Source organism: Papaver somniferum, unplaced genomic scaffold (assembly GCF_003573695.1).
Source record: "Papaver somniferum cultivar HN1 unplaced genomic scaffold, ASM357369v1 unplaced-scaffold_21, whole genome shotgun sequence".
NCBI lineage: Eukaryota > Viridiplantae > Streptophyta > Magnoliopsida > Ranunculales > Papaveraceae > Papaver > Papaver somniferum.
In genome coordinates this window covers 6,820,924-6,834,823 of record NW_020631041.1, presented here as the reverse complement: position 1 = coordinate 6,834,823, position 13,900 = coordinate 6,820,924, and the positions used below count along the sequence as shown (strand labels likewise).

At 35.4% G+C, this 13,900-nt stretch overlaps 1 pseudogene; it reads left to right on the top strand.

Annotated features, from left to right (window-relative positions):
• The first annotated feature begins 663 nt into the window (after nucleotides 1-663).
• LOC113339506 lies at nucleotides 664-2,455 on the top strand (annotated as a pseudogene).
• Nucleotides 2,456-13,900: the final 11,445 nt, after the last annotated feature.

Below are 13,900 nucleotides of genomic sequence, written 5' to 3'. Positions count from 1 at the left end.
CATTTCATGTTTTTAGTTTCCCCATCCACTGCTTAAATGGAGAAGAAGACTGGTTAGTGATTTTGATAAAAGGTGAGATATTGGAATGCACCTATCAAACTTATGAGTTATCAAAGACATTAGATTACAACAGTCACTCTAATTTGAGGTGTTTTGGATAATAAGATACGTTTATCATTGATATACTCCGAATCACGTTTCAGTCATCATGAAAAATACCATAGCACGGCCAAACACCTGAAATAATTTTGGTTGCACCAAGATAAGCACATGCATTACGACATCATATACATAATAATAATTTTTCTCTCTCATGGTTAATTAGCTAATTAATAATTTTTAAAAATTTGAAATAATAATGTGAGGAAGTCAATTTTCCCTCGTTCATTTCATAATGAAAAGTTTTCTTCCCTCTTGAGGACCGGAATTGATATGATCTTTACGGGATACCAGTCCCATTAGGGGTGACGGAACTGGGGTGGCTTACCCAGGCTAGAGCCCCTCCCCAAAATTTATAGAACGTCTTTTGGTCAATGACAATTGTAAATAATAAAGTAAAAAGAAAATAGCCCAGGTCAGATTTGTTATTAGCCATGAATTGACACCTAACTACACCGCGTGGCAATGGAGAAAAGATTTTTTTATCAACGCTTCTCTACAGAGATGCATGATTTGGTTTTTCGTCGTTTGGTTTTTAATGCAGAAGGTGTTCGCGATGTGTACTATAACAACCCTATGTGGCTTGGTAAATACAAGTGCCAGCTTCAGTGTAATTCATGATTTAACTTGCTTGTTACCCATATTCATTGCTTGTAGTTTAATGTCTGTAGGAGAAGCACATTCTTTAAAAATAGAAAAGATTTTATTCAAGGGAAAGTCGAAGTACCAAGAGATACTAGTTTTCTAGGTACGTACACTTTCCTGTGCCAACAAATATTCTCTGTTAAGGTTGATGTTCTTAGTGACCAGGAACTGATTTTTGTTTTTGCTACCAACAGTCATCGAAAATACGGGAAAGCGCTTGTTCTTGACGGTATCGTGCAATTGACGGAGAAATACGAATGCGCTTATCAGGAGATGATATCCCACCTTCCACTTTGTTCCATTCCATCGCCAAAAAATGTAACTTTGGAATCTCTATCTTTTTACCTGTTGCGGGTTTTTCAACTTTGGTTACTAATTTCCATTTCTTGGTATGATTAATGTAGTTTTTGGTTATTGGTGGCGGAGATGGTGGTGTTCTAAGAGAGATATCTCGCCACAAATCCGTAGAGCATATTGACATCTGTGAGATAGATGATATGGTTATAGAAGTATGTACTACATTTCCTTTTTGATCTTTTGGATGGTTCCATGAGTTTAAATTGTTTGCATTGGTATTGATAAAGTTAGTGATCGTCATACCATAAGTTAGCAAGAAGTTCTTTCCAGAGTTATCTATTGGTTTCGAGGATCCTCGTGTTCGACTCCATGTTGGTGATGGTAATGCCACAACAGTTCCTTGCCATTCCCAAGTTCTAAAATTTACTTATGCTCGTATGGTGATAATTCTGTCTTTTGCTTCAATAGGCGCGGAATTTTTGCGTAATTCTACTGAAGGAAAGTACGATGCCATTATTGTAGATTCATCTGATCCAGTTGGTATGCTTCCACTTCCATCTTCCCCGTAGATACTTTGTTTTCTAGGCTGTGTTATAAGTGCAGTGACAGTAAGATTTAATAGTACATTTTTTTCCCTCTTTGTAACCTAGGACCTGCTCAGGAACTTGTTGAAAGACCCTTTTTTGAAGCGGTAGCAAAGGCATTGAGGCCTGGTGGTGTTCTCTGCAACATGGCGGAAAGCATGTGGCTCCATACACATCTCATTCAAGATTTGATATCAATTTGCCGCTTAACATTCAAGGGTTCTGTCCACTATGCTTGGACAAGTGTTCCTACATACTCAAGGTAGAACTTATGTTATTTCGTATATTACTTTTTAGTTCTTGGATATTTAACGAACACTCACCAAAGAAATGTCATGTGGCCGCAATTGCACATTCTGTTTCTGTATGCAGTGGTGTGATAGGTTTTTTACTGTGCTCGACTGAAGGACCACCTGTTGATTTCTTGAACCCTATCAATCCTATTGAGCAAATAGAAGGAGCCGTCAACTTCCCAAGGGTGCTCAGGTTCTACAACTCAGAGGTAATAACAGCTTCAACACCTCACTCTCTTAACATTGCACAATTGCCGATTTAGTATAACTCTAAATCCGAACATACAACATTCTTCTTCTTATTTTCCAGATGCATACAGCTGCCTTTGCCATGCCTTCGTTCGTGACGAGGGAGGTGAATATTCTACGCCATATTCAGCCAGCACGAAAAATAATCTGTGTTTTATAGATACTATGATTTAAGTATCAGTAATCTTGTTAATAAATGTACAGTTCAACCGAAATACAGCTAATTAGAGCTGATATTCTAGGGGGGAAAGTGCATTTAACTGATTCCCTTTTTTACTTTACCCATAGTTGAACTTATATATGCAAGTGTAATAAGCAGAGATATTTATTAAAGCCAAAATCTCCGTAATGCCATGAATCTCGCAGTAAAATGAAATAGTCGAATGATGGATGATGCTGTTTAATTTTGAACCTTGAGACTATTTTGGATCTCTAAACCAATTGTGGTTGACATGAACTGATAAAACACTTTTTTAACACTCGTCGTGACAGACTCAACGCAGCACGAGTCAAATTTTGGCACACAACTTAGTGCTATCTTAACACTGTTTAGCCAATCCGATAATAATATCAAACTAACACTGTTAAGAAGAGTGTGCACATGATTGAATTCCACGTTTTCGGTGCTAGGGTTAAAGCCTAGTCGCAGTGAGCACCGAGAAAAATACCCATGTGGAATAAGGTTTCTGGTAGAACTTGGCTGAGAATGTCAATGTGGAATCTAGTCACTAGTGGGATGTGGAATCTGGGCCGGAACATTTGAACCAGGGTACGTAGTTCTTCTCAGCCGATGCACATCGATAAAGGGGAATTAAGAGTCATAACAAAATGAAGGTATCATTCGGGACAAAACTATTAGCGAAACATTTTGTTTAGCTGATGTTACGAAGGTGGATTGATTAGATGGAGTTGCAACCTCACTTAAGAGTTTGCCACGGCTGACTAAATTAAACTTAAGTTAACTAGTAGAAGTGGATGACTGCGTTGAAGATCCCCAAAAAAAAGATGTTATTCTTGATCTGTTGTCGAAGTCTCAAAATAAATTCCACCTTCTTGTTAAAGACCACCATTTCATCCCGATAAGAAACAATTATTTGTGAAACTATGTTGTGTTCCATTTGAGTTTTCACCAACATTTCAATGTTTACATTAATGAATGCTAATTTCAGATTAACTTAGTTGGATTTAAACTGATTTTTCTTTTCTTTTTTCCTCCAAAGTTTGTCTTTGATTAACCATTCACTTATAAAGTGGCAAAATCTATAATAATTGATGTTAACAAGTAGAAAGTGTATGTCCATTTAAACAAACAAACTTTATATGGAAAATGACAACTGTGTGATTGCACACCGAATGTAAGTAAAGCAAATATGCCCCGTTTAATTTGGGGCCTCACCACATCCTAATTTGGGTTATCTATTATAAATATTTTTTTTAAATGACTAAATGTTCCTAAATAATTAGTGATAATCTTAATTAATTAATGATAATCGTACTTAATTAGAGTTTAACATTTTTTTCCAAATCTTTTATCTATAATTATTATTTTATTTTTTTTATTATTATTTTTTTGCTATGAAAAATCGTCATAGTTTTGAAGTATTTCTGTGACAACCCTAAATAGTCGTTAATATGTGTCGACCTATTGTGACGACTCTAAACAGTCGTTATTTCCTATAAAAGGATCGTTCTCTTCTTTGAAGAATCATTAATGGCGGAAATATACGACAGTTTGGAGTCGTCATATACATCATCAATTCCCTGACGATCCTTTTGAATAGTAGTTATTGTTTTGATTATATATATGACGACTCTAAACAGTCGTTATTGTTTTAAAAGTGTTTTTAATGGACAGTCGCTATCTTCGAAGAATCATTAATGGAAGAAATTTATTAAAGGGTCGTAATAGAATTGAAGACGACCATGATGACCCTTAAAGTCGTTATTGTCTTTGAAGGGTCGTTAATTAGGTTCCTTATTTGAAAAAAAAAAAGAAAGAAATTGTTAAGGGTAAAGTATTTTCACGATCAGATGAATACGTCCCTGATAAATTTGGGGTGCACATAAAATGTCAAGGACCCCATTTAATATTTTTATGGCCCCCAATTAAACGAAGCAAATGAGTGGGGTATTTGGATCACTAATAAATTCAACAATTTTCTGCTCAAAATTTAAGTGTCTTATTCAAGTGCAGCTATAGCTTGGTTGGTAACTGTTCTTAGAAGTATGAACACGCCAATCGTTTGATTTTACTCATGGGTTTATTTAGTTTAGTATTTCCTCCGTTCCTTTTTAATAGGCTGGTTTTCTAAAAGAGATATTTCAAAAAAAAAGCTGGTACGACCACTTTTTTCTTAATTTCTTTTGATGACGAGTGTTATGTGGACCATTTCACTTTATTTCTTTTGCTGACAAGTGTCATGGGGACCATTTCACTTCAGTTCTTTTATTGACAATTGTCATGAGGACCACTTTGAATGATTAATTCTCTTAATTTCCTTAATTTTCTCTAAAACCAAAACCAGCCTATTAAAAAGAAACGGAGGGAGTAAGTTTTAGGTAATGCAGCTTGACAAAGTATTTAGAAATTGATATATTTCTTTTTTTTTTTCTTTTTCTTTTTTCTCGGTGAATAAGCTTGTATTACTAAAAAGGAACAATGTACAAAAAACTAAAAATAAAAAAACTGAGAGATAATCGCTTTCCTAGGGTATCATGCCGGAAAGTAGAACTACCATCGAATCACTAAGTTAACTAGGGGTACTGAAATTGTACAACATAGACTCACTATCTAAACTTAGGGAAAAACAAAGAAAACTTGGCATTTCGGAAAGCCAGGTTTGATGTAAAAGAGATATTTTGGCTTCTTTAGTTCATCCGTGGAATGAACTTAAAACCCAATTTTTTTTTTCAACCCATCAGAAATCCGATTGCTTCTTTGACTAAAACCTGATTCAGCCAATCCATTAAACCTTCATGACCTTTAGTGTAATCCAAATTTTTTTCAGTCTTCTTCCATCCAGATGTTACTTAGATTCATCTCTTTTGCCCATGTTTCTCTCTGCAACATTCCTAGACCCTCTTCCTTTTCCGAAGAGGTAGCTTTAAAGATCCCAGACCAGAGTTAACTTCTTTACTTGTACCTGCACCATCTCTCGCTATGTTCGACAATATCTAACATATATGCCACTTGTGTTGCAACTTGAAAAACGAACGGTCAGTCGAAACTTTAGACCCAAGTTAAAATATTTGTGTTGCATCTTAAAAACATAGACCCCTCTCATCTATACATGACCGGGTTGAAATATTTGTTGTGAAAGTGGCCAGACTTTCACCATATTTAGCATAATGCTCGTGTTGCACCCAAAAGAAAACGTGGGTCGGTGGAAACTTGAGAATTGAGAAGATTAAAGAGTGTTCGATTAGCAAACTAACTCCAGCGATCCGCAATATGAGAACTACTAGCATACATGAAGACTACGTGCCCGCATATTTTTCAGCGATCATTCTCTTTAAACTTTTGTGCCATTGTGGTCGGTGAATAATAATTAAAAAAGGAAACAGAAAAATAAGAAAATCTTCTATAAATAGTCTATAATAAAATCTCTTTAGTTCCCGCTACTTATCAAAACAACTAGTCCTACTCTGTTTCTGTAATTACTGACAAAGAAAAAGAAGAAACGCCGTTACTATACCAGGCATGATCTCTCTTTTCTCTCAATATTTCTTTAGAACTTTTTTGTTATGAATCTTATCTAATGATCATGTTTTTTTATTCAAACAAATAGATAAAAGAAAGTCTATATCAAGGGAAATCTCTCTCTATATCATGTTTTTTTATTCAAACAAATGGATAAAAGAGTCTTGGAAACTGAAATTTATGATATCTCAGTCATAATGTATTAAAGGGAGGAATCACATTCCTTACTTTTGGGATCTACTGTGTAGTTTGTGTTTAAATCACGACAAGTTGGTGGTGTCATGGATTAGATATATGTTTTTACCCAAATCGTTGGTTCTAATCTGCTTCTTTGCTGTTATTAATGTTTTATGATGCTTTTTGGCGTGATTTTTAGTATTTGCATTAATCTTTCATAGTGTTTTCGATGCCATCCTTTTAAATATCCCTTGCTGAAACTTTTAGTTTCTTTTAATGAGTTAATTCTTTCTTTACCCAGTATTACACAAATCTCTCTAATGAACTGCTAATTTTTGCAGGTTTCCTCTTGATTTTCCAGATGGATCCCTTCCAGTTTTGGATCTTTGTGTGTCATTTCGGAATAATTCTCCTGACACTATTATCAAACATGGCTATATTGCCTGGTTTTGCACATCTTCAAACAACATTTTTGCTAAAAAAACAACCAAGCATCGAATATCCCTCATTATGAGAAACAACATTACACCCCATATCACATATTTGAATCCATGAGCTTTCATCTTTATCAACTGAGTCATAATCCGATCCAGCTTAGCAAAATTCAAAATTTCAGATTTCCGCCAATAAACCTCCGAAATCATAGGAATATTCATTATTCTTCGGCCTTCAATTCTTATATTTCAGAATATACTCTTTCCCATCTTTGAATTATTCTCTATGAAACTTTAGGAAACAAAATATCCACATTTATTACCTCCATCTTCAGCCATTATATATAGGAAAAGAAAATTACTGGAAAATCTGTAGCAACCCTAATCAAAACAACCCTAATCTCGAAAAGCTCTGTGATAACTTTATGGAGTCTGCTAACAACATCCTTAGCAATATCACTGAGCAGATGAAGGGTACAACGATAAGGAACAACCGAAGTGCTTTTCGTTCAGCCAAAAATTTGAATGCAGCTGCTACTGTTTGGTCGAACAGCTTGATTGGCAAGTTAGTGACTGATGATAATGAGATTGAAACTTCAAACATCAAGGATGAGCTGAATATTCTTTGGAAGAACTACCGCAAAAGAGAGATGAAGGTTGTGGGAAAATACTTGTTTGTCTTCAAATTCAACTCTCAAAAAGACATGAAGGATATCATGAAAAACCCCATGGAAGTCCAGAGAAGCCTCATGGCTCTAGAAGAATACACCACAGAAAAAGCATATAAAGATTATGAATTCAGGACACAAGCCTGGAATGTTCAATTTAAGGGTCTCTTATTGGAACACCATCATGTAGCAGTGGTAGATGAAGCTATCGCCGATTTGGGAACAAAAATATCCACCGAACCCAAAAACTGTAGACCATGATCTGGTAACATGATCACGGCTAGAGTGGAGATAGAGATGAAAAAACCCCTTAAAAGGGGAGAGTGGTGGAACACAAATTCGGAGGAACCAATCTGTAATAGATACCACTGGGTTAAGGAACCTCACAGTCTTTGTGATCAACGCTTTGTTATTGATCATGATAACGAAAAGTGCGAAGAAGTAGCAGAACTTTTAAGAGAAAGAGCCATGACAGAAGAGGAATATGAAGCCCATCGCATTGCCAAGGAAAAAGCTTCCGAAAATAAAACTGAAGACAAGAAAGATACTGATGATGATTTTGTTCACGTTGAGAAGGACATGGAGATAACGGATGATTCTGATACAAGCATAATAACCAAAAGAGCTAGGAACCAAGTCACTCAAACCACTGGCTCTAACCCATCAATCCAAGGTCCCATTCTTGCTGCTCATGGAGGGGATGCTAATGTTGCCAATATAAATATTCCCAATGCTGAACTTATGGATGTTGTGGAAGATAATACTGGAGATCCCAGAGATGAAAACACAAGGATGGATACCATTCAAAATCAAGAGGATCCTAATACTTCGGTAATTTTTTCTTTCCAATCTCTTCCTTTAAATTATTACATATTCTTGGATTTTTGGAGGATTAATAATAGCATGTATGTACGGAAAGACGTCCAATAGTGTATGAACGTACATAATGCTATTATTACGTCAACCTACTCAAACTAATTTACGTCAGAAACAGATTGAAAATATTGTGGTGTATCAACCCACACCTTATAATATCATCGACATAAATCCATCACCTGATAGCAGTTTATCTACTAACTTATTGGAAGACTTTTTATTCCAATAATGACAATATCATGTCAAAAAAAATATCTGACCGAGACATAGAAAGTCACTGCCGTTCATCTTCCTCCGGTGATTCTACTGCCAGCATAGGCAGTCCATCCAAGTTTGTCCGAGATGATTTTAATTTTACCTCGTGATTTTAGTTCCTCCTCGTTCTTGATGACGTGTTTAATACAAGACTGCAAAAATGGTCCGTGGAAGAGTGCATTGTTATTGTTGGTTAAACGAATTCAGTAGCCAACTATTAAAGTAAGCCAAATCCAGTAACCTGCAAGACATTTGCTCGTTTGTATGACTATTTCAACCGGTGACACAAAAAAAAAAAAAAAAAAAAGCTTGCAGCCAATTAGGTCACCAAATTCAATTCCGTATAACTATTTCGTTGGTGCTGTCATTAAATAAGGGAGAGTCCAGTTCAAGTCTCGTGCTTGATGTTAGTGGACAGTTCAAGATACAAGTTCTCCTGGCATGGTTTGTCTGCCAGTCACATTCAGGCTCAGTTCAAGCCTGTCCAAGTCAATATTATAAACGGTACATCCAAGTTCAGTTCAAGTCTGTCAAGTCAAGTTCATATGGTGCAAGACAAAGCTTACAGTCAATTCCATCACCAACTTCGTCTCAGTAGCTCGTGGTTAATGATCAACAGACTTCATCTCAGTAGCTCGTGGTTAATAATCAACCGTACAAGATATAAAGTTGTTTCGACAGTTTTTAAGTCACATCAAGTCTTGGTACCATATTGTCTTTGTTAATAGTTCAAGTTGCACACTACGTTTCTCTACGTGTCCAATTTGAGGGGAGTATTAGAATATATATCACATATACACAAGGTAGCCGGGGTTATCATGTAGAAGGACCGAGGCTACCATATAAGGTATAGTCAAGGCAGCGTACACAAGAAGCCAAGGAGCAAAAAAAACGTCCGAGGAAACCGTGTCGTGAAGTAAAGAACAAGTCAAGTAACCGTGCAACCAAGGCACGTGAAGTGAAGCGCAAGTTAAAGAATATACCTAAAATAACTACCATCATAGTTTAGTTAAATCTAAAAGTATAAATAAGAGCTCTCCATGTAATTGTAAATCATTCCAATATCATCTAATTCTGGAGATCAATAATATTTACCTTAAGGGGTTTCGTCCGTGGACGTAGGTCAAAATGATCGAACCACGTTAAATATCATCTTCCATTATTATTTTGGTGTGTAGATTTATTTTCTTCTTTATCATTGATTTATCTTCTTATTATTTTTAATTATGATCAATGATATTCATCTTAGTTTTGATCTACATATCAAATTTGAAGAGACATCAATCTCATTTCAACAGTAATATGCTCAAATTTCTATTGTCTTGTTAAAGTTTAGCTTTAGCATGGTTTGGAATTTATAATTGACTTCCTTAAGCAACATGTAACTGTATGATTGGAGATAATACAATTGAAAATTAAGATTATTAATGTGAACGACCAAAGTTTGATAATCAAACACATTTTGCAAGCAGTTATCACCTTCTCAGTAGTTCTTTTCTACATGTTCGCCTCACCTTTCTTGGGTCCCCTCATCAAGTATATTGGAAATTAAGGTGAGAATGTGTATAAGTGTTTTGGAACGAGTTCTTGATGTCTTTGGTTGTTAAATCTGTAATCAAGATGCTGGTTGATTTGCAAGGTGTGAGCAATCTTTTCGTTGTCACTTCATGTTCCGTGGCAATTCAACCGATCTTGGCATGCTGGTCCTTTGGAACGGATCCTAGAGGATTCTTCGATGCAGCTATTACATTGGCGTGTTTTGTAAATTTGTGTCAAATACTATATCCAATACACCCTTACAACCAACAACAAAAAACTTCACGCGTTGTTACAAGTTCTTCTCTTGTTTATCAGAGCTGTGAGTAACCAATTGGGACTTTAAGAACCCTTGTTATTAGGGCTTTAAGCTAGACTTTAATTTTGGAAGAGGTGAGTTATTGCCCCACCAGGTTTACCGTGCATTACTCTGATTTAGTTTTACTTCAATTTTCTCCAACATTTCAATATTAATTTTAGGGAGGAGTGTCAATTTTAGGTTGGTTTTGGTTTTAGTGCTTTTTTATCCTCTTCACTCATCTTAAACCATCACTTAAATAACAGGAACTCAAGAAATCAATGTTAAAAGTTACATAAAAAATAATAATAATAATAGTGTGATACAATGGTATTTTATATTTATAGTGTGATTGAAATTTGCACATATAAATTGAGCAAAACAAATCACTCATGCACTGAATAAGGTTTTGAAATGGACTTATCATTCATACTTAAACAATACCTATTTAGGTATGAGAATAGGCAAAAGCATCAAATATGTTAAACATGCTCCAAAGAGAAAGTGAGAACAGAACAAAATATAAGCATTAGATTTGAAGGTTAAATGATCTGAGCAGCACACGCAAATAAAATTCCGAATAAGACTACATGAGCACAAACATGATTCAAAAGAGAAAACCATACTTCCATTTCACAAACTGGAACCCATAAATATTTTGATACGTAGAAAATACAAGAAAAATAACAGTATTGTGATAGCAGTAGCACAAAAAATAACAAGTAATGAAAATCAGCGTGAAAATTAATGTTCTTTTGGCAGGGATTCATTACTGAATTCCTTAAGCAACATGCAATTGCATACTCGTAGGAAACACGAAATTAAAGAAACATAATGCATTATGATAAAATTATGATAATTCAGATGCCTAGATAGTTTTTCAAGTAGCGAAAAGGTACTTGCCAACATGAATCCCTTCGGTCTTAACCTACTTTTCCCGCATAACCCTTTCACTTTCTCACAACATTCAAGAATCATTCATATGACTCCATTCAGATGCCTAAATCGTACACATTTTTCGTTTTCTTGTTCATGTTTAGATACAAGAAACTGAATTTGGCTCGGTGTTCTACCAACACTCTCTTTCAATTAGTTATGCAATGGTTATGCAGTGGTTGCAACTTATAGTCATGAAACAATTATTATGTTCCGTTGCTCTTAGAAAATTTGAGGAAATGAGTACTTGAGAATTCAATTTTACCATTGAACATACTTTCGCTTCATCACATCAGTTTCAGGGATGATTTTTAAACATAATTTATCATTCTTACTGCAACTTAGGAAATATCTTCTCCTTTCCGATCAAAAAAAGAAATATCTAACAAATAAAATGAGAAGTTGTAAAATTTAGATCTATATAAGTGCATGCACATACCAGTGCCTTACTTCATAAGATTTGATGCATTGAATCTGTTAATTATTCAACCAATGACGGTCGATAGGAGTTACAATAAACTCAGGGTTATCCAAAGTTTTAAAATTTGAACAAGGATTGATCGAACTTTTAGAAACTATATGCGTTTGAAAACAATTAATTGATTGTATTTGGATATTGCGATCGAATTTAATCATAATAATGATCAAGAGATATTGAGTATTTTTTGGTATTCTTTAATGTATATACACAAAGACCCAGAATACGGATGACAATGGTAAGAGTTAAGATCATTGAAGTGAATGATTCAAGATGTAGACTTGGAGTAGAAGGTTTGTTTTATTTATGCCCCTTGAAGTTACGTACTTTCACTTATTCATTTATTTTGCATCAAAAGTACATGAACATAAATTAATATATTCTTCACGATGCATTATTTATTTTGCTGCTTTCTGCGGTTTTATTTATAGCTAACTACAGAATAGAGGCAGAGCCGCAGAAGATCATAATTAATTGTACCTCTTATTCAGTGTATATTCTCTCATGACAAACTTCAAGTTTTTCACCTCAAGATTGTTTGGTTGAAATGTAGGTGATCACCTGCCCAAGAGACGGCCTCTATGGCTGCAATTGTTTTTGCTTTTCACCTGGAGCTGATCCTGAGGCTGACTCAGTAGCCTGAATTGGCCACCATGGATAACCGTACCTACCCCCATAAACTGGTATGACGTTTGATGGTGTGGATACAGACGTAGGTGGTGGTAGTACCACTGGTACAATTGTAGATGGTGCGGGTACGGACATAGGTGGTGTGGATCCAGACATGGGTGGTGGTAGTTCCATTGGTACAATTGCAGATGGCGCGGGTGCGGACATAGGTGGTGGTAGTTCTTTGGACGATGTATTGTTGCCGTTCTCAACGTTGTCAGGGACATTATATATGGTTCCGTCGGCACCGTTGATCACATTATAACTAGTAGTGCCGGCAGCACTAACTTCGAGATTCCTGGCGGCGACACCACCTAGATTCATGAAACTCTTAGGATAGTAAGTACTCTCCACAAAAAGCATCATTGCGATCAAGAAAAGAAAAAACACCTTTTTATCACTCTCCATGGTTGACTTAATCTATTTCTCTTTCTCTAACTTTCTTTAACTAATCTAGCTCGCTCGCTCTATCCCTTTTGTTCACTGAACACTCCGTTTTATAGTGTGAATTGAACCTGTGAGAGCGTAATGGTAATGGGATGTGAATATATTAAAATTACCATCAAATACTTGAACTACTTTTGTCTTACTCACGCATTCTAAAAGTGTGAAAGAAAATCGAAGGCGTTGTATGCCGTCAATATATGGCATGTTTCCGTAATGTTATGCGATGAAAATATATAGCCACCAAACAGATTACCAAACTGATTAATGCTGATTTCTTTTGTATATTAAACCATTTGAAAATAGTCAGTCACCTAACTAATTACTGTTGATTTTTTTGGTGTGTTGAAAATATATCTTCTAACTAATCCATTAATTGTTGTTATAATCTTGGAATGCAAAAATGTGTTGAACCTGAACTTTCGATTGACGTTCATTTTACATGATGTTAATTAAAGATAATAATTATGTCACGGATAATGGTTGAAAGTCTACTGACGTACCATGAATGGTGCGAGAAAAGTTAATTGGAGTAAAAAGAAAGATGCAGAGACCCTTTCGACTTAGTAATCAAGATTCGGAATATCACATGCAGAGGTATAAACTGGGATGTGCCAGCACAGGCACAACCCAGCCAAGCACGCTAGAGTCTGAGCACAATCCATCCCAACACGTTAGTTTCGTGGATTGTGCTAGGTTAGCATAGTCGGCACAGTAACACAGCACAACACGCGACACGGATAAGAACGTGGCCCAGCCCAGCCCATCACATTAAGAAAGCACGCCATAGCATGCATAAGTACACCATATAACAAGGCATAATACATCACATTTTGTGTATATTTCACAAAAGAATCATCATTCTAGCTAATTCTTAACATCTTATGCAACCTTATGTTTATAACAACACATATAATACCTCAATATTTGGAGAATATATTTCAATATCGTCATTATAATGCCGTTACCTATATTTAACTAGAACATTAATTTACATGACAATGATCCAATTTTATATTTGATGGGGTATTTCTTTTTAATTATTGAATAAACTTGTAAATTTTACTTGAAATAATTTTTTCAAATAATTTCAACTGATATATTGTCTATTTAGATTCTCGTGATAATGTCTGACTAAATGTATATCATTAAGTGATTTCAAATTGTTTATGACACGTGTGCCAGCACGACACAGCACGTTT